This window comes from Pseudorca crassidens, chromosome 2, assembly GCF_039906515.1.
Source record: "Pseudorca crassidens isolate mPseCra1 chromosome 2, mPseCra1.hap1, whole genome shotgun sequence".
In the NCBI taxonomy this organism is placed as follows: domain Eukaryota; kingdom Metazoa; phylum Chordata; class Mammalia; order Artiodactyla; family Delphinidae; genus Pseudorca; species Pseudorca crassidens.
Genome location: NC_090297.1, coordinates 181559994 through 181585095, shown reverse-complemented (window position 1 = coordinate 181585095; position 25102 = coordinate 181559994). Strand labels below are relative to the sequence as shown.

General features: G+C 39.5%; 1 protein-coding gene across 6 annotated transcripts in view; it reads right to left on the bottom strand.

Annotated features, from left to right (window-relative positions):
• NEK7 (NIMA related kinase 7) overlaps positions 1-25102 on the bottom strand; it is a 150571-nt gene that overhangs the window by 107981 nt on the left and 17488 nt on the right. Inside the window, exon 1 of one of the 6 annotated variants that reach the window (XM_067729832.1) lies at positions 13923-13942. The exons of the other annotated variants lie outside the window; for them this stretch is intronic. The gene's annotated coding sequence lies outside the window, so the exon portion shown is untranslated. Of the gene's footprint in view, positions 1-13922; positions 13943-25102 lie in introns of those variants that run through there. 6 annotated transcript variants of the gene reach the window in all.

Sequence of the window (25102 nt, the reverse complement as noted above, 5' to 3'; positions counted from 1 at the left end):
CCTAAAGAAATAAATCAGTGAGTGAATTCTGGATTATATACAAGAATGTTTATTAAAAAGCATTTATCATAAAGGAAAACTAGGAACAACAATATGAAAATGTCTAAATAAATTACAGTAAACATACAAACTAGAACCCTAGACTGACCAAATGTTTATTAAAAATTGTAATGATATTTAAAGATGTACCCAGTATAATGTGAAGTGAAAAAGCAAGATTTGGAGACAAATTTCCATGTTATATGTACTCAAAGTATACTGTTCTTATCAGTAACAAGTAGATAATTGTGTCGTGATTTGTTTAAGCTAACTATCTTGCCAAAATATCAGCCAAGTAAGGTTAGGAAATTATCTGTTTTATACATCACTGCATCCCCATGGTGGCTGGCACAGAGTTAAACATATAGCAAATATATAGTCATCTATGATTCTAACATGATTTCATAATATTTTAAATCAAAAACAGGAAGTTGCCTAATAGAATAAAATTATTTTTAAGAAAAGCACATTTGTATACATGTATGGGTATTAAAAACAGTACAGGCAAACGTAGCTTCCATAATAGCAAAAGGATAATTCAGATCAACCCTCCCCTCCGAGGGCAGTTAGTTACACAAAAGAAATATTTTTCAATCTGCTTGAATGCATCACGGAGCTGTGGAAATAGGGAAGAATTAAAGGACCAGTGTCTGAGGGATGAAGGAAACCAAGGAGAAGTGGGTCTAATATCTGGGCATTTTTTGCACTGCCTGTGGAGGGGCAGTTATGATGCCGAGAGGCTGTACAGCACTTCCAGCCTCTTGGGACTAGAGAAAGTGTAGTCCACGTCTCAACAAGGGGCTGTGGCGAACAGCCCCACAATTTGGGTTGGGACCTTGAAAGCCTTAACCCTGGTAAACACACCTTCACAATACTAAATCATCTGAAATCCTGAAACTGGATTGAGGTCATCTCTGATAGCTAAAACCCCCAGGCACCTGGCAGAAACACATGAACATACACTCTGGAGAAAGAGAATATCTTAGGTTTCAAATTACTGCTACAAACAATTCTACACATATAATCTCAAATGCATAATAAAAAATAACTAGGCACTCTAGCAAATAAGACCACATGAACAAAAATCAGCAGAGAGAAAAGACAGAATGAAAATGCTCTCAGACAGAAGGTGGAAGATGCAGGAAGGAATCATAAATAAAGGCAATGGCAGACATTTAAGTAAGTATTATCGGCATGAACCAATACATAAAAGTGATTGTAGAGTTAAAAATAAATCTAGAATTGAATACATGAAAACCAATATATAAAAGAAGGTTAAATGGAGATAAAGCATGTTAAGGTTCCTATTACAATGTCTGGAAAAAGGAAAGTACAAATTAGCCTTATCTTTATTCTTCTAGTCTACTTATCTTGTGCAAAATTTATTTTAGCACTTCTTTTTATTATGGTATAATTTATATACAGAAAACTTGCCATTTTCCTGTTCAATTTCCATACATTTTGACAAATTTAGTCTTGTAACTACCACCAGAATCAAAATTAGAACAGTTCCATCAGCCCATAATGGAAGTATAACTGCTTGTTTATCCACTCTCCAATTAACATACATTTGCATTGTTTTCCAGTTTGGGACAATTACCAATAAAGCCACTATAAGTATCTGCATACAGGTTCACATGTAAGTTTTCACTTCACGTGGGTAAATATCTAGGAATGGGATTGCTCAGGTAACGTTAGATTTTAATAAGGATGCTTGTAAAATAGAAGGTCTTTATTTGGTATGATAATAAGAAAACGAAAAGTACCTGAAATCATCCTGCTTCCCACACACCTCCTTGTGGTCTCAGTGAGGTTCTCCTTACTCATTCTTCTTTTGTTTACTCTAATAAAATCATCACAAAAGATGGTATCATGTTTGCCTTTTGTATTTGTATTTTTGTCAAGTCATCATGTGAGGAAGAAGGAAATAAGAGATAGAATTTCTAATAAAAATTATGGCACATTGAGAAATGTATTGAACCTTTTAATTTTGTGGAAATGTAGACATTACCGTCCCCTGACAATTCAATGACTTAGAATTGGTCTAAAATAAAATAAGTAATTGGATGCTGAGAGAACGTAAATGCTGTATTTTCATTGAACGATTAAACCCAGTATGAGGAGAGATGTTTATGAATTCCTATTCCTATAAAATGCATATGGTTGTTGACTAGTCAATAGGAGTGGTGTATTGAAAAAAGTAGAACACAGATAGCCAGAGAAATATTTAAACTGTTAAATATAAACTTTTTTGATATGGAATAATTTATGGTGAATTTTTTCAAGAGAGTGAAATGAAGAAAAGTTCACAGCATTTGGCAAACAACACTTTCTTTGAACTAAATCTTTTTAAAGCTGTTGTTACACTTCAGACATGTTCTCTGAAACATCTGAAAGAAGGGTTCTACGTTACAAGGCAGGTAAGTGTCTACTGAAAAATCACTTTAATGTTGTTTTATGTTAAAGCATCACTGAAAAGTAACAAAACAAAGGTTGAGATAATCAGGACTGATGGTTTTATTATGGTTCTTGCTGACACCTGCTGGTTCAATCTTATCTTCCTCCTTAATATATACATCCATGTATAAGATATAAGCATCTTAGATGCAAAAGCTTGTAGCACGTGAAACAGAATCCTTAGATTAATCAAGGGACCAAAGACCCAAAAACTAAATGAGCACATGTCAGGAAATCACTTCCCATATCCACTGAGTTACTGAAATCAGTGTTGTGGCTTTACTATAACTCACTTTCCAATGAATTTAATTAATACAAATTGCCTGTGACCTAATATTTTGATTCTGCCTTATTATTTAATTCTGATACTAAAGTTACGTTTTTAACCTTCAACTGCAAAAGCCAGTAGGTCATGCTGTTAGAACTCAAAAATGCCAAAAAGCTGACGTCTTTAAAAGTATTATCTAGGATAAGTTTCAATTTGTTGTTAGCAAATTCAAAATTCTATTCTTGTAAATAAGATGATAATACATGTCACTTACTAAGTCCTCAAATTTTTACTCTCTTCCCTCCCTCCTTCTTTCCCCTAAACCCATTATAAAATATTATTTTAGAGGATTGTGATCATAGCTACTACTACATTGCAACCTTTATTACCGATCACATCAGACATCATGCAAAAGACCTGAACGCATGAACAACTTTAGATGAAACAATTTCTTCAGGATTGCAAATTAGTAATCGAATTGCAAGGAAAAAGATTTTAAAACATTGGATTTCATAATGCTAAAAATGCTTCATTCTGTAGTTGAATCACCCTCTGAATAAATATATCAAACCTGAAAGAATAAAGTTTCTTCTTCCTAGAAACTTCGGTGTTTCATATTCCTAACATTAAAAAAAAATTTTTTAATGTCTCTTAAGGAAAAGAAATGCTCCAGTGAGCCGTCTTTTTACTTATCTTTTTACTTGCTCTTACTCTTTCCCTAGTTCAGCAAACCTAGTAAGAAACAGGCTTCGCATACCACCATTCAGTAGGGGAAAGGATTAACTCAAATCCAAGACCAAGGATACACAGGAGGAAGTCAAAAAGTGTGCAATGTAGGCTGTGAGTAAATACATTTCCTTCATTTCTTAATTATGCATTAATATGTTTCTTCCACAGCAAACAGTTGTTTAAACCAAAGTAAGAGGTATTTTCAAATACATCATTCTGAACAAAATTAATCGTGAGTGCAGCCCATGAATCAGTAGTTTGCGACCCTGGTTGGCTATCAGGTCACCTGTGGAGTTGTTCTTGTTGTTATTTAGCTGCTTGGGCTCCCCGCCCAGATTCCTGCCCCCTGATTCTGACTGAACAGGTCTGGAGTGGGACTGGCATCTCTCTATTAAAGAATAAATGCATACCATTTCTTCTAGGTTATCCATTTTATTGGCATATAGTTGCTGGGATATATCTGGAGAAAACCATAATTCGAAAAGACACATGCACCCCTATGTTCATAGCAGCACTATGTACAACAGCCAAGACACGGAAGCAACCTAAATGTCAGTCGACAGAGGAATAAATAAAGATGATGTGCTGTATACATACACACACACACACACACACACACACACACACACACAATGGAATATTACTCAGCCATAAAAAAAGAACAAAATAACGCCATTTGCAGCAACATGCACCCCTATGTTCATAGCAGCACTATTTACAACAGCCAAGACACGGAAGCAACCTAAATGTCCATCGACAGAGGAATAAATAAAGAAGATGTGGTGTATACATACACACACACACACACACACACACACACACACACAATGGAATATTACTCAGCCATAAAAAAGAACAAAATAACGCCATTTGCAGCAGCATGGATGGACCTAGAGATTGTCATACTGAGTGAAGTAAGACAGAGAAAGAGAAATATCATATGATATCCCTTATATGTGAAACCTAAAAACAGGGTACAAAAGAATAAATACATAAACACACATATGATGATGGCGCACAACTCGGTTTGCAAACTACGCAGCATTAGAACTTAATAAGGAAGTGGGCCAGTCTATTTCCCGCTTCGCCCTTGTGTCCAGGAGCGTCACTGCGGCTGTGCTGACGAGCACTCTGGCCACCAAATCTGCCGCTGTGCTGGGCCCTCTAACAGCGCTGCTTCAGAGGCAGGCAGAGAAGACGAAAGCAGCTCACACTCAACATCTTTCTGAGTCTAAGCTGGACCCCAAAAGAAAGAAGCAGTGGGGTTTTTACTCCAGGACACTGACTGGTGACCTGGAAGAAGGAGGAGTTGGGGAGGGGCAGCCGCAGCAGGAGCTCGAGACTCTCTCTGATGGATTTCTGTTGTTAGCATGTTATTATTATATGTTATTTTTTTTTAAAAGGGAAATTAGAAGGAACACAAACATCTCTCAGCAACACAGAAGTCTCTTCTGAATATCTCCCCCACTCCTGGTTTAAAACAGATTATCCATTAGTTTCAAATCCGTATGTAATCTGACTTATTCCCTAAATTACCATGTTTGGAAGTTATTTCAGACAATATATATAAATGAAATATCTGAGTTTGATTTTTTTTATTTATTTATTTATTATTATTTATTTTTGGCTGCGTTGGGTCTTCGTTGCTGCACGCTGGCTTTCTCTAGTTGCGGCGACCAGAGGCTACTCTTCGTTGTGGGCTTCTCAGTGCGGTGGCTTCTCTTGTTCTGGCGCACGGGCTCTAGGCGTGCAGGCCTCAGCAGTTGTGGCTCACGGGCTCTAGAGCACAGGCTCAGTAGTTGTGGCTCTCGGGCTTAGCTGCTCCGCAGCATGTGGGATCCTCCTGGACCAGGGCTCGAACCCGTGTCTCCTGCATTGGCAGGCAGATTCCCAACTACTGCACCACCAGGGAAGCCCTCTGAGTTTGATTTTTAAAATAACAAATATATAGATCTAAGCTACTGAACTTGAAGAACCATCAAGCATCTTACTATCTTCCAGTTCAGACACATGCCAAGTAAGGTTTCAGCACAGCAACAAGTAAGTGTTAAGACATGCTCTCACCTTCAGAGCTCTCTATTGTATCATCAAGGTACAAACACCGCTACTTTCCTGAAAAGGATCTCTGAAAAGGAAAGGATCTATAAAAGAAAACAGGAAGGAAGAAAAGGAAGGAGGGAGGGAACCCAAAGGAAGCGCAGTGAGTCAACCTCGGGCACTGCCCAGGCTGCGGATGAAACGAACGCCACTTCTTCTGAGCTCTTGTCACCGGCAGCCCTGTTTTGGGCACGGGGGCAGTGTGTGTGTGTGGTGGGTGGGGGGGGGGGGGGGCGTTGTCATTATTTCTGCCGCAGGACTGTCCTGATGAGGACGTGCTCTCAGAAGCGCGATGGTCCTCACTTCTCCCCCACGGTCTCCATTCACTGAACAGGGCTTTCAGCCTCCAAAGGCCGTTAAGAGTGGCCAAGTCAACACCGAATCATCCTTTCCTTTGGCAGAGATGGAAGGTCCCCACAGAGAGATATTCTTGCTCCCCCCAGAGAGGAAAGGAACTGAGTTCTGACGTGTGTGTAACACGCTGCTTCTCAAACTCTTCCAGGAGCCGGAGGAGGGGCCCAGCCCTGGGACCTGGGGGAACTGGCCTCAAGCCAGGTCAGGGAGAAACTCACCCCAAGTCAATTGCTTCTGTTAAAAGATAAGAAGTTTTTGTTCTCCTCTTCATTATACAAAACATTTCCCCCCAAAATAATCCACAAGTGTAACTGATGCTCCAGGAAGACGGTTTCAGGGACCAGGCTTGAGAGGCGCGGCCCTGGGCAAACGTGAACTGTAATCACCTGACGCTCCAGAGAGAGCTCGGGCGTTTCAACATCCATGCGGGTGTGAGGTGTCATCTATTTCAACCCCCTTCAATTTTACAAAATAATTACAATCACTGAGATTCTAAACAGACTTGGGAAATTAATGGTGGGGAGAGAAATGGTTATAAATGCCATGTAAGAATTCATGAAAACTTCATATTAAATACATTATTTTCTTCTAAAAGCATTTGTAATTCAAAGGCGTTGATTCTAGCTTAAAAGCAGAAGTGGCAGGAAGATTGTTTCCCAACAAATTTTTTTTTCTATTCTTTTCCTTAATCCCCCTCCTCCCTGACACGAGAGTCACATTAGATAAGAGGGAGATCGCGCAGGCTGTGGCTCCCCTTGGGCCTCCGAGCCACCTCGACTCCTGGCGAGACTGTCCTGGTGACATGGCACCGGGACAGGGGAGGAGAGCGAGGGGGGCGCTCCGCCTGCCTGTGAGGCTGTGCACGCAGCGCTCCACAGGTGCGGGAGTCATCTGCTTCCAACCCAAAAATAAAACCTTCTCAAGCACTGAGTTTCCACGCTGGATTTCAGCACCTTTCCCCGTGGCTGGCAGGGGACGCCAAGTGACAAGGGCGCCCAGCCAGCCCTCCGTGTGAACAAAGGCTGGGCCACATTTGTTCATATTCCTGACAACGCCTACGACGGCACTAAAACGTGAACATGATGACTGACGCCTGCGAACACCCAGCCCCTAAGCCAGTGTAACAAATGTGGAGCTCCAGTGCTGCCGCGGCCACATCTGAGTTATTTCTGTTCTGGAAAGAGACGTGGCTAAAGTACCTCTGACTTTTTACGTTCAGCCAAAAAGAGTCAGCAGACTAGATGCCCTCAGAGGAACGATTGTCATCAAGTGTCCTCAGACGTGACATTTTAGCTCGGTGCTAAATCTAAACTACAGTGTTCTCTGTGACGGCCACACAGGTCATTAAAAGCCCTGCTGAACAAAAGGCTCCCCAATTCTGATGACTGAACCAGTCTGTGTCTCACCCAGTTTCAGTACCTGCTGCATTCTGAAACAAAGCTTAAACGTGACCTTCAAGTGTCCCCCGTTGTGGCCCCTGAGAGGGAAGGCGCACCTCCCAGCCCTGCTGCTTCCTCAAGGTCTGCACGTCCCTGGGGCAGAAACCCCACCCACCTCTGTCACTTGCCTTCTCCCAGCAGATGATCAACAGGGTGAGGTTCCAGAGAGAGGAGAGACGGGAGCAGAAGCAATTCTAAAAATCAAGGAAGAACAGCAGGCAAGAAGAGAGAGAGAACAGCCTTTTTTTTTAAGCGGTGGCCAATTTCTTAGCATATTAATGATGGATTCTATAAAAGGATTCAGTCACTGAAGTTTGACAATCTAAAGCAGGGATCAGCCAACTCATTCAGCAAAGGGTCACAGAGCAAACATTCCCAGCTTCACAGGCCATATACAGTGTCTGCTGCAGCCAGCCAACCCTAATGACAGAGCCACCGTGGAACACATACGGAGGAGGGGAGCAGCTGTGCTCGCATATAACTTCATTCAGAACATGGGTCAGGGCCATATTTGGCCACAGGCCATAGTCTGCCCACCCTTGATGTGAAGCAGTGTTTGTCACATTTTGGCCCAGTGAAAATCTGGGACCCAGGAGATATTTCATTGGCCCTTTTTATGTGAAACCATCTCTGCTAAACTTGGAGCCTGCCATTCCCATTGAGTACTGTACTACATACTCTGGGTTTATCAAGTTTATGAAATGAATCAATGAGATAAAATAGGATACAGGCCCATGAAATTTAAGCTAAAGTAAGACTGAACTATTTTGTGGCTATCCTAACGACACTAAATCAGATACACCCTATGGGGTTAATTCTGGGGGGACTCACTAATTTAATTGACACTTCTGTTGTTCCCTCCTCACCACAATGAATGCAAATACAATCCTCTCCCACTAAAAAGCCCACAAATTAATAAAATTATAAACAATAAAACATAGCCTGTGCATCAGAGACCGCAAGAATCGCTATCAAAAATTCTATGGATCGCAACAACTCAACATGAACAAGTACAAAATTGAGGGAAGGCAGCCAGTAAGTCTAGCATCACAAATAATCCAAAAATCCAAAGAGAAAGCAGTTGCTGACAGCTTAAGAAGCCAAACAAGTGATTTTGGCAGAATCGAGGTGCTGGGGTGACAAAGCTGGAGTTCAGAGACTGCTACGGGGCAGAGGTCTAGGTGAGCACCCGAGGCAGCAGTCAAGACCCGGGACAGACCAACCTCCACGGATCAAGGTGAAAGGTGACCGCCTTCCAGAAGAAAACCAAATCCTTTCTGGAGAAGGTGACACCATTCAGGGCCTCTATGATCTGCTGTGCAATAAAAATCACCAGGCTGGCCAAGAAACCAGACATACAACCTAAAAAAAAAGGGGGTGGGGAGTGGATAACAGAAACAGTCCCAAAAGTGAAACAGATTTTAGAATCATCAGAAAAAAACCTTAAAATAATGATTAATATGCTCTGTAAATTAGTTGAAAATACAGAGAATTTCACCAGAAAACTAATATCTATAAAAAGAAGCAATGCACTGCTCATGAAGTGATAAAAGTTCTAATTTAATGCTGACTCTAAGAGGTCAGAGATGCATTGAAATCTCCCTGGCATTCTTCAACAGAGCACTGAAAGAGTATAATTAGCAAGGTAATGGGGCAGGGGTGAAACAGCAACAACAACAATGGAATGATTGACAAAGCAGGCAAGAAAGAAGGCAAAAGAGCAACAAAGACCAGCTGGAAGAGTAGAAAATAAATAATAAAATGATAGGCTTAAATCCAAATATTTCAGTAATGGCACTTAAATGTAAATGAATGAACTATTAGCTCCAATTATAAGACAAAACTGATCAGACCAGACACTCACAAATTCTGAATTGTCTGTAAGATACGTCATATACAGTAGAACACAAAAAGATTTATTAGAAGAATGAAAAAGAAATACTACGTGACAATGGCCAAAAAGAAAGCTGCTGAAACTCTATTTAGATTAGACAAAGTAGCTTTTAAAGACAAAAAGCATTATTAAAAGGAGGAATATCTTATAAAAATGAAAGGTACAATTCAACAAGGCACAACAATCCTATATTTGAATAACATAGCCTGAATCTATTAAGCAAAAAATTGATAAAACTAGAAGGAAAACAACCCCACACAATTCTACAATCAAGAGTTGGAGGTTTTAAAACACCTCTCTCAGCAGCAAACAGAACTAGCAGAGGAAAAAACAAAAAAGCAGTAGGTAAAGAAAAGAGTTAAACCACACAATTAACTAATTAATATCAGTGGTATGAAATGCATGCACTGGGAAGAAGAGAGTCTAAAAGCCTCCAGGTCACCCTCCAGGTCAGGAGCTGGTCCCTCGAGCTGCAGGAGTGACGGCTGCTGAGGGCTCACACCTGAGCTCCTCTCGAGGCAGCTGCCTCCATAGACGGTCATACAAAGGTCCAGACTCCTCCATCAACCTGGGACCATCCCGAAGGGCCAGTCCAGCCCTGGAATGTTCCCGTGGGATTGGCTGAAGCCTCTGCTGCAACCACACTGCAATTAAGTACCTCCACTGACCATCCTGCTTCCTCCCAGGTGTTGTTCCCAAAAGCATTATACAGAAAAAAAAAAAAAAGGCCACGCATGCAGATCTCAAGAGTCTGTTTTCTGAAGAATTTGGCCAATGGCAGTTGCCAGTAGAAGTGGTCCAGAAAGCAGTCTCAAAGATGGGATTCTGCACCTGGATCACAGGCGACAGGTGAAGCACAGACAGCCCCTCGCATGAGTAATAGTGCGATGGTTAAAACTTTCACTAGTCATGCAGTGGGACGCAATACCAGCTGAAGGAAATTTACTGGCAGGTGGAGTAATCCCACCTGATGAGAGGCTGATGGGAAGTAGTGACTTGCAAGAACTATGGAATCAGCTGTTGCTGGGGTCGTCAGCGAATGGTAGGGGATGAAAACTGAGAGTGATCTGAGGTCACATGAAAAGTTAAGGAGGCTCCTTTCATCGTCTGCAGTCAGCAGAAAGGGCCAAAGATTGGGCCCAAGACTAACTGTCGGGGTAGCAGATCATCAGTTCTGCTGAGACTGCTATTCCGAGGTCAGGATCCAGACTGGGAAGAAATGGGGCTCTGAGATGTGACATAGGGGCGTTTGTGGAAATAAACATGTGGAAATATTTGTGGAATCTGCAAATATTAGTACATTACTGCAAATGTACGCACAACTATTCTTGGAAGTACAGAGGTTTTTAAACTAAATGGAAATAGGGATGGTGGTGGTATTGCTGTGCCAGGAAGGCTTCCCACTGACCTACAAGCATTTTGTCTTTCCCTCTTCCCACTCTTCTCCACTGACTATCTCTATCAATAAGCAAATACCGAAATGACTACTTCAGGTCCAGCTTCTCCTCTAAACATCTCCACTGCAAGCTTGCTATACAAAAGTGAACTCAATGACCTCCCCACGAACTGATTCCAACTATTTTCACTTCAACCCTTAAACACTACCATCCACTTCGTCCCTACAGTGGAAACCATGGAGTAATCCTTCATTCAGCCCTGTCTGCCCCACATCCAATAAAATTCCAAGTCATACCAATAACTTAAAAAGAGCAGGAATAAATGAAATAGAAAATAAAGACAGTAATACTCCACAAAACCAAAAGCTGGTTCTTAAAAAAAAAATTAATAAAAATAGACAAACCTATGGCAAGATTGATCGAGAAAAAAGGAAAGTGAAAAGATAATAAAAATATAAGAATAACTACAAATCCAGAAGAATAAGAAGTGTCAGGGGGAAAGAATACAAAAATAATGATAATTTTTCTCAGTAAATCTAAAACCTTAGATGAAATGGACAAATTCCTGAAAAAATGTGTTGTGTATTTGTTATGTCTATGAAACTAATTCTGAATTATGAAAGAAAAAGGAGCCAAAAATAGCCAAGAAATTTTTGAGAAACACCACCAAGGCAAAGGGCTTTTCCCAAACAGAGATCAAGACTTACTGAAAGTGTAACTGAAGCAGGAAAAAACAAAGACCAGCAGAGCAGAACTACAGCCCAGGAACAGAACTACTCCTGTATGAAAACTTTGTATGTGACGGAACAGGCACTACATGTGTACATACATAAGTAGGGGACCACCACCTTCCACTACACACAGTGGGCTAGAGACCTAAATGTGAAAAGTAAAACTTTTGAGGAAAATAGACAAGTATCTTCATGACATCAAAGTAGAAGGAAATATACTTCAGGATAAAAGATACAACTATGAAACACTGATAAGCTCAATTCATCAAGGGAGACAACTGAAAAAGTGCAGAAAATTCACAGACCAGGAAAAAAATATTCATAATACATATAACCAACACAGACCTAATATCTAGGGTTTGTGAAGAGCTCAATAAACAAGACAATCCAATTTTTTTAATTGGCAAAGACATGAACAAGTAATTTTCAGAAGAGCATTTGAAAAAATATTCAATCTCAGCATTTTAAGATCAGAGCTAGGCAAATTAAACTAACAACAGGGTACTATGTCATACCCATCGGAGAGGCTAAAAACTTTAAATTCTGGCAAAATAAAACCAAGATATGGAGCAACTAGAACTCTCATATACCGTAGGTGGGAATATTTGGAGGACAATGTCCCTAGGACCTCCCAATTCCCCTCCTACGTGCCCAAAAGACACACACAAGAATGCTCAGGGCGTGTTGGAAAGAGCATTTCACTTCTGCCAAAAGACCCCCTTCCCAGGGGAATAACAGCCTAGGACCCCCTCCATGTGCTAGTTTCCCAGTTTGAGGGTTCCTAATCCACTGAGTTAAAACAGAAGTGATCTCTGTTAAACTTGATCTCTGTTACGACTTGTTTTTAAACACGTTTTAAAAATATAAAAATGATAAATACTATATAAAATTTATGACTACCCCTTTACTGTTTAATAGCAAACACAGCAAAAACCTTTCACTGATTTAGAAAAGTCAATATTCTAACAAATCTCACTTGTTGGAAATAAAATAGTCATTCTCTTCTTGGGCCAATCTTCTAATAAATGGTGGAAATACAGAACAAAACAAAACATTTCTAGAAAAAAATACTAAATTTCTAAATGTATAACTGATAATTATTCATTTAGAAAAACCATATTTTAATTCTAGCATTCCATAAAATAGCAAACTCAATAAATATATATTTTGTTAAAGCTTAAGTCATTTAAAAAGCATTAAAGAAAAATAATGGTATAAAAACACCACCACTCTGACAGTTTGAGTTGGTTTGCCTGTCTTGGGAGAAAATACCAGAATACTCTGACTTAGGAAGATGGAGGTATGTTGAAACTTAGAGGAGTCTCAAGAGTCTGTCTATTGCAACTGACTGAGACATGACAGTATGCTCCCAGACGACAACCCTGAAACGGACCCAATTCCTAAGTTTCACAGTGGATTTGGACATCACTGACAGTACTGGGGGTGGGCGAGAGGGATCCCTGGCTATACTTTATGCAGCTTCAGGAAAAGGAAACTTAAGGCTAAAGTAATATTTTCATCAAAACATTTTCCTCTGTCTCATCTGATTCAAGTACAGTACAAGCACTTCTGGAAATAGTATGACTAAGAGCATAGGAAAGAATTATCCGTGGTGTTTGGAATGGTTCACTTTATGTGTCAAGTTGACTGGGTCATGGGGTGCCCAGATATTTGGTTAAACATGATTTCTGAGCTTCTGTGAGTGTGTTTCCAGATGAAACAGGCATTGGAATCAGAGGACTGAGTTAAGCAGCCTGCCCTCCCCACATGGGGGAGCAGCATCCAATCCATCAAGGGCCTGAATGCCACAAAAAGGCGGAGCAAGGGGGAACTCTCTCTGGACGACTGCTGAGCTGGAATGTTGGTTTTCTCCTGCCCTTGGCCTGGGACTCACACCACTGGCACTCCTAGCCCTCAGGCCTTCGTAACTGCATTACAACTCACACCACCACCTCTCCTGGTTTTGGGGCCTTTGGACTTGGACTAGAACTACATTACCAGCTTTCCTGGGTCTCCAGCTTGCAGGTGGCAGATCTGGGGGCACCCCAGCCTCTGGAATCACGTGAGCAGATTCCTTACCACAAATCTCTTTATACATGTGTATCTGATGTGTGTATGTATGTATACAGCTGGATACACGGCTAGTTGCACAGGTTAAGGTAACCACATATACAGAGAGGTGTGTGTGTGTGTGTGTGTGTGTGTGTGTGTGTGTGTGTGTGTGTGTGTGTGTGTGTGTGTGTGTGTGTGTGTGTGTTTGTATGTGTATCCTCTTGGTTCTGTTTCTCTGGAGAACCCTGTCTAATACAGTGTTGTATTCTTAAATTAACATATTCGTTTATACAGCAATACAAAACAAATAATTTAAGTAAACATAAAATGATACTCTTCCCTTCTTTTTTTTTAATCAGTGAAACTAAAGTGAAGTTTAACTTTTAAATCAGTTAATATACAAATTCCTTATTCATTCTAACAACTTCTTAAAATCGACTAAATGCTGTTTAACCGAGTAGTTACCTTTTCGAATTTTTGAAAGTGTATCATCCGAGCTTAGAAGCTATTCTGAGCATAATACTAAGAAGAATGCAGCCCCTGAAGGAATGAATAAAATAATTTTAAGTTGTTGGTCCCAAAAGAATAAATATTTTGAAATATTCTGAAACAAAATCTGCCTTCATCTTAAAAGCCTTTAACATTAATCTGAAAGTTTAAAGAGGTCTGTGAGTCATGAGATGTTTTCTCCCAGACTGAAATTCTATATAAAAATTGTTCCCTGGAAAGAATTTTCAACCAGAGGTTATTAAAACCAAAAGCAGTATTAACAATGCAAAGTGCAACCTAACATCCACCTGACAGCTATGACAGCCTACTCAGCAGCGTCCTATGACTGCTCACTCCACTCAGTTAGAAGGAATCCTTAGTCCTTTTAACTTGAAAGATGCAAGTATCTACTTCTCTCAATTGTGCTTTAACTATAACTAATCGAAGTATAAGATATTGGTTCATACAATCAGGGATTAATTACATCATAATTAACCAAAAACAGCAAAATTTTCAAACGTCTATTTCAAATGACAGCCCTGGGTTCCGGAGCTACGAGCCGGAACGCAATGCAAGCACAGCAACCAACCAGGCCCCTCTCCTCCTCCCTGGGACCCGTGGGCAGAAGCACCAACGCGGCTATGCTGGCGCTCCCGCTGGTGGCTGTGCTCTCATGAACCCCTGGGCTCTAATCACGTCTCCCCATCCACTTTCAGCTCCCTCAGAGTCGGAGCAGGCCAAGCTTCTTGCTCGCTTTGTCGTTTATTCTAGTCTTAGCACCGACTCCTTTTGGGCCTGCATGACAGCCAGCAAATAATACTAGAAACAGGATAAAACAACAACCACCTGTTCTTCACACAGTATCTTGGCATTTCACACCTTTAAAGGAAACTGTAAAGGTAAGAGGGAGTTCAACAAATCAGAATATTAACTTCGATGGATTTAATGTTCTATTTCACCAAACACACACCCAATATGCCTTGACATCTGAGTTCATTACTAAACAGAAAACTAAGAAGAAAGATAATATTTCAATAGCTATGGAAATAATTTTAAATACAACCTTTCACATATAAAAATAATTTCCATTAATCAGTTTACTGTTCTAAACATATTGACCATAAGTTTAAATAAAATGACCATTAGAAAGGTGATCCGGTGACATAAATCTTCTAGCTCGTTAAAGAATCGCAGCATAAATTCTCTCATAAGGTCATCTTCTAGGGCCAAGATTCTGCGTACATGTTTTAACAAAGAAAATGATTTATAGATTTTCATTTTCACGTTCAATATTTCAGTATGCACCCAACGGTATGGCCTCAGGAAATTGAAACAGAAATGACAAGTTATCTGGAAGACGACCAGCAACCAATCACCAATCAAACTGAACGAGTCCTTTCTTTTCACAAAACCCAGCTTTATATATTTATACATAATTTTTTATGCCAATATTGTTTCTATTGAAACAAGTAACAAGACTACCTTTCTCTCCCCTCTGGACCCTTTCATCCCTCATCATTCCCTCACCAATTTGTAGTTATACCTTAAGCATGTATCATACAATGTGCAGAAAAACAACCATAATTCAGACTCCCTGAAGAAGATATCTGTTTCCTTAGCAAATTCCACAATTTACAGCTTTCTAAGGCTGTTTCCGTGGGTGACACTTCACAGTTACCACAAATGCACTGGTCTCAATTTTTAAGATTACAAGAAAAACCATACACATAAATTAACTTATACTTCAGTGTGTATTGCTCACACGTATGTTCTGTACTCAGTTCAACACTCTCATTGGTGTGAGAAAAATTCAGAATAATTGTTCTTAACGTTTAAATCAGTTTGGACATAATTAAGGAAAAGAACATTTTAAAACCAAAGAAAAAAATCTCTTTGAGATATGCTCCTGTTATATTTATACTATCAAACCTATTCCCACAACTCAGCAGCTATCAAAAGGTCACTACGCAAAGCAGTAAACAATAACAAAAATAGTTTCCAAATCCCTGAGACCCTAGAGCTACCTGTTCCAAGAAAGGAAACATGGAAATCAGACACAATGTTGAACTTTTGAGGAGAACCTGATCAGTAAGGCAAGGCACGGTCACATGTGCTACAAACCCAAGATTAGTTGTTAGGAAGACAATTTAGCCGGCAACTGAGCACAAGGGATGCATAGACAGCTGCGTAGTTAGGGTAGAAATAAAAAACAAGTGCAGCTGATTGAGAGGAAGGCCCTGGTCAATTTATTTTCAGGTTCGTTTAAATCCACAAGACGAAGCAAGTCAGTATGATTATAAATCTAATCTAACATAATATGACTTTTTCAATTTTGGGCAGTCCACATATCACACCGACTTTTTCCTCTATTATTTTCAGATTGACTAGATGTGTTTCACCCAGTTCCGCTGACACAGATCCTCACTGACACTGATTAAGTATTTCTGAGTACCTTTATATCTCCGTCGTCACCACATTAACACTGCTTATTAAGGGCCTATTATATGCAGGTGCTACACTAGGCACTGGGCGTATATCCTGCACAGAACGGACACGGACGCTGCCCTCAGGGAGCCTGCAATCTAGTTAGAAAGGGTCCCTGTAATGGCTAGTTTGACAGGTGAAAAAGGCAAGGTGATAAAGGAGCATATACCAGAGTTTGGGGGAAACGGGGGAGGGGGCTGTCAAGGAACTCTTCCCACTGAGGCCTCAAGGATAAGCGGGAGTTCATTTAATGAGGGGGTGAAAGAAGGGGAAGAAAGGGGACAGAGGAGGAATTCCAGGCAGTGCCCCTCCACATGGGAGGTGTTCTTTCTGGGTTCTGTCTGTCCCTCATACTCATTACATACAGAAAGGCTCCACTTCATGGATGGTCAGAGGTGCTTGCAACCTTCAATATGTCAAGACACCACATTTCTTACACTTCTACTGTTTTAATATCAGATCACATAATTCAAGAAATGAGATTCTTCCGCCTGCCAATGCAGGAGACACGGGTTCTAGCCCTGGGCTGGGAAGATCCCACATGCTGCGGAGCATCTAAGCCCGTGCGCCTCAACTACCGAGCCCGCGTGCCTAGAGCCTGTGCTCTGCAACAAGAGAAGCTACCACAATGAGAAGCCCCCGCTCGCCACAACTAGAGAAAGCCCGCGCAGCAACGAAGACCCAATGCAGCCAAGATTAATTAATTAATTTTTTTTAAAAAAAGGAATGAGATTCTTAGTTCTATAATTCAGAACAAGACTTTAATAGACCCATCAAGAAAGCTTTACCAAGGAACATTCTGAATTGGGAGAATTCATTTCCTCCCTCCCAGAGGAGTATGAAGTGAAAATTTTATGTCTTAAGTAGTTTCACAAAGCTGAACCATACATAAAATGAGGCAATCACCAATAACACCTGTTTAAAACAAAATATCCGCCAGAAAACCTGGCTTATCTCAACTGATGGACACAGTTCCCATTCGTGACAGAACTAAGTTAAAATACAGAATCACTAAGCAAAAAGCTTCTCTCTTCCTGCTAAGTAAAAGAAACGCCTCAGAGAGGAGAAGTGGGCACCCCCATTAACACACCCCGGTCTTCACAGGCGTGCTTGTTTGTATGTTGAAAATAGAACAGTGAAGACATTGTTTTTAATAAGGATTTTCCTAGTACCTTTCAAAAGCGTATTGTCACTGGACTTTCCCCAAACCACCAGTAACGTTCTATTTTGGCTTAGAATATTTTGTCACTATATTAGTGGAGATAAGGATAATCTTGTTATTACTGCTGACATCGTGTTCTGTTGTGTGTGTATGTGTTCTAAAGTTCGTAAAACTGCTGTCAACACAAACCCAAATTTCACTTAAGAATCCTTAAGTCAACCATTAGTCACAAATCTTCTAAATTTTTGAATGATCTAGAAAAATAATGGAAGTTTTATGAATGTATAAGCAGTTTGACTATTTAAAATTGAATTATTATATATATGAATTTTCCAATAAAGCCATGTAAAAACTGTCTCTCAGTCAAATAGGCTGACGGGAAAAAAGCCAAGCCTATCAACTGAAGAAATGAAGTTCAGAACTCTACAGTGCTTATTCATCCACTCCTTCAAAGGGGGCACTTAAAGTCATAGATTATTATAAAGGACTCCGATGCCTAAGTAAGTGAAATACTATGCACATTTATTTATATTGTATTTACCATTTGTGAAAACTGCCCAGTGAATAAAGTCAAAACCTTGCTTTCTGTTAGAGCACATCGTATATTGTGAGTAATCAATGAGTACTAAGCACCAGTAACACTGATACATTTCCTAAGAACTAAAATCTGGCATGTGCATATCTCATTATTAAATCACTTGAAAGTTATTGTTAATTAAGCATCAAACTGTTAAATGGTCCAGGTATCACCAATACACACAATGTCCAAGGAAGTCCAGAGGAGGTTCCTACACTCCCAGATTTCTGATGTCCTTTAGAAAAATATGAAACAGAGAAAAGGAAAATGTTTCTATTTATGTTCTCTTCACATGATTTTTGAACCACCCTAGGAGTGATTTTTGCTTACTGGAATCACACGCTGTGTGTCCCCCAATGCTTAGAACACAATGGGCACAAAGCAGACATTCAAGTATTTGCCAAATGAATGAAAAAATAAAGCCTACCTAATCCTGCTTTGTTTTGGTGAACTTAAAAAGCAGTGGTTAAAACTGACTCTAAATGCTAATTTAGAGTAAAATAAGAAAAGCAGCAGGGATTTGTTCCATCGATTAACTACCACAAGTGTCTAGGACTACAAATGTGTATCTACCATAAGTCAGAAGCATTTCAGAGTATAATGTTGAGAAGGCCAGCTAGCATCATAATAATCAGCTGCATTCATCATCCTAAAATACCTTCACTATATCATCGTTCTGCTTAAAAATTTCTAATTGTTCTCCACCATTTTTAGAATAAAGTCCAAATTCCTTAGCCTGGAACTGCAGGCCCCTATTTATTCAACAGCAATGTACTGACTTCCTTCTCTGAAGCAGGCAGGTACTAAGGATAAAAAGATGAACAACAAAGGGAGCCTTCCATTGAAGAGCTCACATCCCAGTGAAGAGGCCTCAGAAGCAGCTGCCAGAGACGCAGCCGATGGAAAGTCAAGGGAAGGCTCAAGTTTCAGGCTACTCAACGCAGACTCAGAAGACTGGCTGGTTCTCAGACGAAGAGTTAGAGCTGGTTTTCCATTTTACAAATACCACTTTGGCAGCCATAGACAGAATGAATCAGAGCCTCAGGTCGCACTCTTTTTGCCAAACTGGCCCATTTTTGACCTTTAGAAACCCTAATTTCGCCTACCGCAACAGCTTCCAGTCACAGCCCAGCACACACCCCTCTGCTTCCCTGGGGCCTCGGGGGAGTCCACCCAAACCCCAGGAGACCCCCTGTCTGTTGACGTCCCTGCAGTAGCCTGACACTATGGTGTGCTCTACAGGCACTAAGGGCCTTCCTCACATTGTCAATGACACCATCGGTCAGGGTTATAAAATCCTTGGTGACAAAGGCTGTAGCAGATTCCTCTGAATCTCCCATCATATCCAGCACAGTTCTTCCACAATACGCCTTCACAAGGTACAGTGAATAACCACTGCTTATCAGCTGGATTCTATTTTATCAAAACAATAAGTGTGTTTAAGTCCCTAAGTAGATAGCATGGAACAAGGAACAGTGGTTTTAAAAGTCACAGTTTCTCAAACTTAAAAACAGAAGTAGTATTTCCAAAAAATAACCCTAAAATCCCTGCATGTTTTTTTCATATTATTTAACTACTTGTAATACATACAGAAATCAAAACTGCAGGCATGGCAGCAAGAATACCAACCAGAAAACCAAGTCATAATCCATGATCAGAATCTTAGGCTGTAATAAGAAAGCAGGCAAACACAAGTCCATCTCTCTCTCTTACACACACACACACACACACACACACACACACACACACACACACACTCTTATTCACAACTGTTGCCTCTCCAGGTCAAAGCCTAAGAGATTAAAACAAGCCTGTCCGCTTGGAAACAGAGGCCAAATAGACCTACTTATTATTTAATATTTAAACAAAAGAGAAAACTCAAGAATGGCAAAACCATTATTAATGTATGTCCAAGAACACCTTCCTAACTGAAAGTTGGCAATCAAATTATGCACATCTCTGTATCTCCTGGGATTTACAGCTTTGCCATCAAAAATGTCCATTACAGTCAACTACATAGAAGTTGACTAATCTGCTGTCCTGATACAGACTTCTCCCTGTTGCCCACCTTTTGATGATTTCACTCTTTACTTCCATCAAACAGAGGTAAACTTGAAGAACATCTACCTATATTTTGTTTAATATGTCAAAGATATATTAACATAAAACCCAGTGTCCTAACAAACGTAGTTATTTCATTAATTGTCAAAGTTTAATGAGGTCTTTACTTCAATTAAAGCGCTGTCCCTTTCACGTGTCATTTTTAAGAAACTGATTTGCTTTACAACATTTTGTTAAATGTTAACAAAATATATTTTAAGTACAACTTGTGGATTAGTCCACCATCTAGGTGAAATTTCTCAAATAATCATTTCTTCTGTTATAGCACTGAATGAAATGTAAGAGTCCTACAAGTTTAGAACTTCATTGTTTCTGTTTACTTCTTCAGTGATGTTATCAAGGAGATTCTCACAAACATAAATAATAACAGTGGAAGAAAAGCACTTGAATATGATACGCAGAATACAACTTAACCCACTTGGACCAAGCACGGTCTTTGTAACGTCTCACTTAACGCTCTCAGCCTCAGTTACCTAAAATATCAAATACAACTGGAGGACATGACTTCCAAAGTCCCTTCCAGTCTCAAACATCCGCCAAATTCTAATTTCCTCTGAAATAAATAAGTCACGTTGCATAAATTGGAGCAGTTCCCTCTGAGCTAGGGACCCTGGGCTGCTGCAGGTCAGTCCCCGCCCCCGAGAAGAGCCTCCCTAGGATGCCTGAGCCATTCCTAAGATCCCTTCATGAAAGTCTTCACGGAATAAAACACTACTGAGAAACAGTCAGTGGCCAATTAATCTGAAATCTAAAATACCAAGAAGCGAAAGTTTTTATTTGCTTAGAATGACATTCCAAGTACACAGCTGACCTCACAAAAAAAACTAAGTTAATGCTACTGTGTTTGTTACTGTTTCTGAATTATTTAAAGATGATGTGATGCTCTAAGATTCCAACTTATAATTATTTACCTCAAGGTACAAGGGAACTATCATGTGTTTAAAGTTAATGGGAAAAACCATATAAAATAGATGACATTCTCAGTTTCATAACTTATCCCCTTTTAACCTTTCCCATATAGATATTTCTCTTACATTTAAAAAAAACCCAATCATTTTATGAATGCATATTAGAGCATCATTTCATGAAGTACTTTATACAGTTTGTCCTATTATGAATCAACATTGAAAAATGTGTGAGCTATAAGGCCATTACTAATTCACACATTTGTAAATGACTATATGAATGTAATTTATTTAATAAGCCTGAGAATTTGTTGTTTCAAAGAAAAAATCGTATGTCCTCTTATAGAAAATACTCCCTGTGTCTTCTTACTGTGAATCTGTAAATCAATAAGCAAAAGGCACACACCATTGGACTATCTTCCTAAAAGATTATTATGATTATCAAATATTATTACAAAGTCATAATTATCAGCAAAAAAATGCTGTAGCCAAAGGGAGAAAATATGGTAACAACAAAAATTATGAATTCTAGCCCTGACTCTGTCACTGTCCAGCAAATGCAAGCTTAGGAAATCCACTCAATGTCCTCCCTTTACCGTCTGTCCAGTGAAGAAAAGCCTGCCCATTCCTCAAGCAAACCGTTAAAAGGAAAAGAAAGCTCATGCAAACCTCTTCTGCCATATTTTCATCTAGCTATACAGTTAAAACAACAGACTTCAGGGTATACACTGAACAAATCACTTTAGAATAAGTAACAAAATGTTAGCAATGTAAATACTGATTCTAAATTATGACACAACTGTATTATTAATTTACTCTCTGTAACAGAAAGGCTTTTAAATACTAGTTTTAACTGCAAGAAAAAAGATCTTCATGTTTCCTTGTTGCCATGATTTTTAGGGTTTCCAAATTCTGTTTATATGTCCTCTTCCAGCAAAATGAGTATGAATATGCTTTACTGACATCTTACACTTACAGTTTTGTAATTTTTTGAAATTATTTATTTATTTATCTTTGGCTGCCTTGCATCTTCGTTGCTACACTCAGGCTTTCTCTAGTTGCAGTGCGTGGGCTTCCCGTTGCGGTGGTTTCTCCTGTTGCATAGCACGGGCTCTAGGCGCACAGGCTTCAGTAGTTGTGGCACATGGGCTCAGGAGTTGTGGCTTGTGGGCTCTAGAGCGCAGGCTCAGTAGTTGTGGCTCATGGGCTTAGCTGCTCCACTGCATGCGGGATCTTTCCCAACCAGGGCTCGAACCCGTGTCGCCTGCACTGGCAGGTGGATTCTTAACCACTGTGCCACCGGGGAAGCCCTGTAATTTTTAAAAAGTTCCCACAGGCACCTTCTCAAGACATCACAGTGGAGTGAGGGGGGGGAATAATTTCCAGGTTACAGGTGAGAAAACTCCAAAGAGGCAAGTTATATGACTTATCCAAGATCATACAAGGAGAAAATACTAGAATTCAGATTTCCTGACTCCTATAAATCAGTATTAAGTTCAGCCTATTGTGTGTCTCTTCACACACGCTCACTCACACACACACACACACACACACACACACACAGCCCTGAGTAACTGTGGCTTCTTCCTGGAAATCGAAAGACTGCAGAAATCTGCATACAAACAAAATTTTCTCAAGCTCTGTAAAGCCACAGTTCACAGCTAGGGTTTCATGGGCTGGAATGCAATCCTCAAGACCACAGAAAAATTGTGTTTAGCTCAAAACCCAACCACATCCTGGAAAGTTCTGAGCCAGCCTCGGGTCCCCAAATCCCTTGCTTTTCCTAAATGAGCACTTCTGCCATTATAGGAGTCTTCCTTACGCATCCTGCTTTACCAAGGATAATCCTTCTGGCCAGGATAATCCTTTTTAAAAACAGTATTTATAATACCCCTTTACTGTTCAAGAACCTTTATAAAATTTCCTGTCACTTAACTGTTAGACAAAATTTAAATTCACCTTAAGTATTCAAGGCTTGCTAGGCAAATGAATAAAGCAAACATAAAGAGGCCCATCCTGAAGAGTATCTATTTCCATTTTGAAAAATCATGTATTTCACACTTAAAAAATACTTGACATAAAGAAAAAGATCATTTTTTACTATAATCCATTTTGATCTAAAAACTACATACGGATACACTTCCAAATAATGTCTTCATTAACAAATCGCAACAGAATGCATAAAACACAAGGTCCTATATTAGACTGGGTAACAAAAAAATGTAAAAATTAATTATTATTTCCTTCTCTCAAAGAGCTTAAAATATAGCAGATAAGAATAAGGACGAACTATGAAATTGCAACAAATTATGATACTGACCATATTCCATATCAAACGATATTCCCAATTTTCTAAGTTTTTTTAATGTAAAAAAAGGAGGGGTTAGGTATCAAATGATATCAAATGCTTTTCTGCTCTAGTAAGCTTATCATACAAGTTTTCTTACTGAACCAAACAAGGTAATGAATCATATAACTAGATCTTTTCTATTAAACCACCTTTATATGCTCAGATAAACCCTCCTTGATTAATGAATGACTGACTCTTCAACTGTTCCATTAGTCTTAATTTTATTACAGAATGTACACCAATATTCAGAAGTGTTTTCCAAACTCTGTTCTTTAAAACACCGGATTCCCTTAAGTTGTTATTGGTATTCCACAACCAAAACAGAGAGACAGAGAGAGATCCATCATCAAAGGTATCTGCAAAATACTGGGCTAAACAAATACTGGGCTAGACTTCTCAGGGACCCTAATATGCTAAAAAGTGCACTGTGACCCTCAAAAATGGTACCCTATACAGATTTTTCCAAAACTGTCTAGCCACAAAATTCTTCCACAGAACTTCCATTAATCTCTTGGAGAACTCTGGTAATCTGTTAAACATAGCTTGGTTGATATTTTATTTAAATGTTTGGTCCAATTTTTGGTATTAAGAATATACTAACTCAAGAGCATGAATCAGAAGATTCCCATTCATTTAATTTTATGAAGTGAAAATATAAAAACTGGGCTTAGAAGTCTGTTGTGAAGGCAGCTCATATAACTTCAGATCTTCATAGTTACTGGTCTGCTAATGATAACAGCGAGTCAATTTTTTTAAAACTGTCCTTTATTGTCTTCAGTGCTTTTCTTTTTTTCATTCAATTCTACTCTGGAATTCTTATTCTTAACCTTCTGTGTTTTCTGTTGTGTATTCCTTACAAATCTTGGCCTACCTTTTTATTTTTAACCTTTCTATGTTTCTTTGTTCTAAGTATCTTTTGAAAGCAGGACACAGGTGAGGATTATTTTTTAGGTTGAGTCCATCTTTTAAAACAGAAATGTAACACATTTAACACGTTAAACACATTTAATGTAAATTGTTTCACTGGTATTTGTCTTTTAGAGTCTTGTTTTTTGTTTCCTTCCTGTTTGGTTTGTTGTTTCATCTCTCGCCGTATGAACCATGTTTGCTTGCTTTAATCCTGTCCAGCTACTTAGAAAGCATATATCCCCTCCAATTTTAAATTCTACTAATGGTGACTTCCAAGTTTTTTTAAGTCCTCCACTAACCAGTTTTTGGCTGATTATCAAGGGAAAAGTAAAATCCATCTTATGATGCACAATCCGATCCAGGTTAGCCAAGGACTGATCATGCCATTACTTTTCCCCTAATGCTCCATCTCCAGAGATTATACGTTTTATAGCCACAGCCTATCCAAGTTATCCCTGGCATTTTTACTATTTCCAACCTTGAATAACACCTGTTTAGTCCTGCTTTTACATCTAATCTGCTCCAGTGCTCATTCCCAATGCTTTCGTACAAAGATGGCCCCTTCCCAAACTCTTAGTCTTGACTTTTCTCCTATAGTACATCTGTAAGTATTCTTTCTAAAGGTCACACATGCAACACACTTTCTCT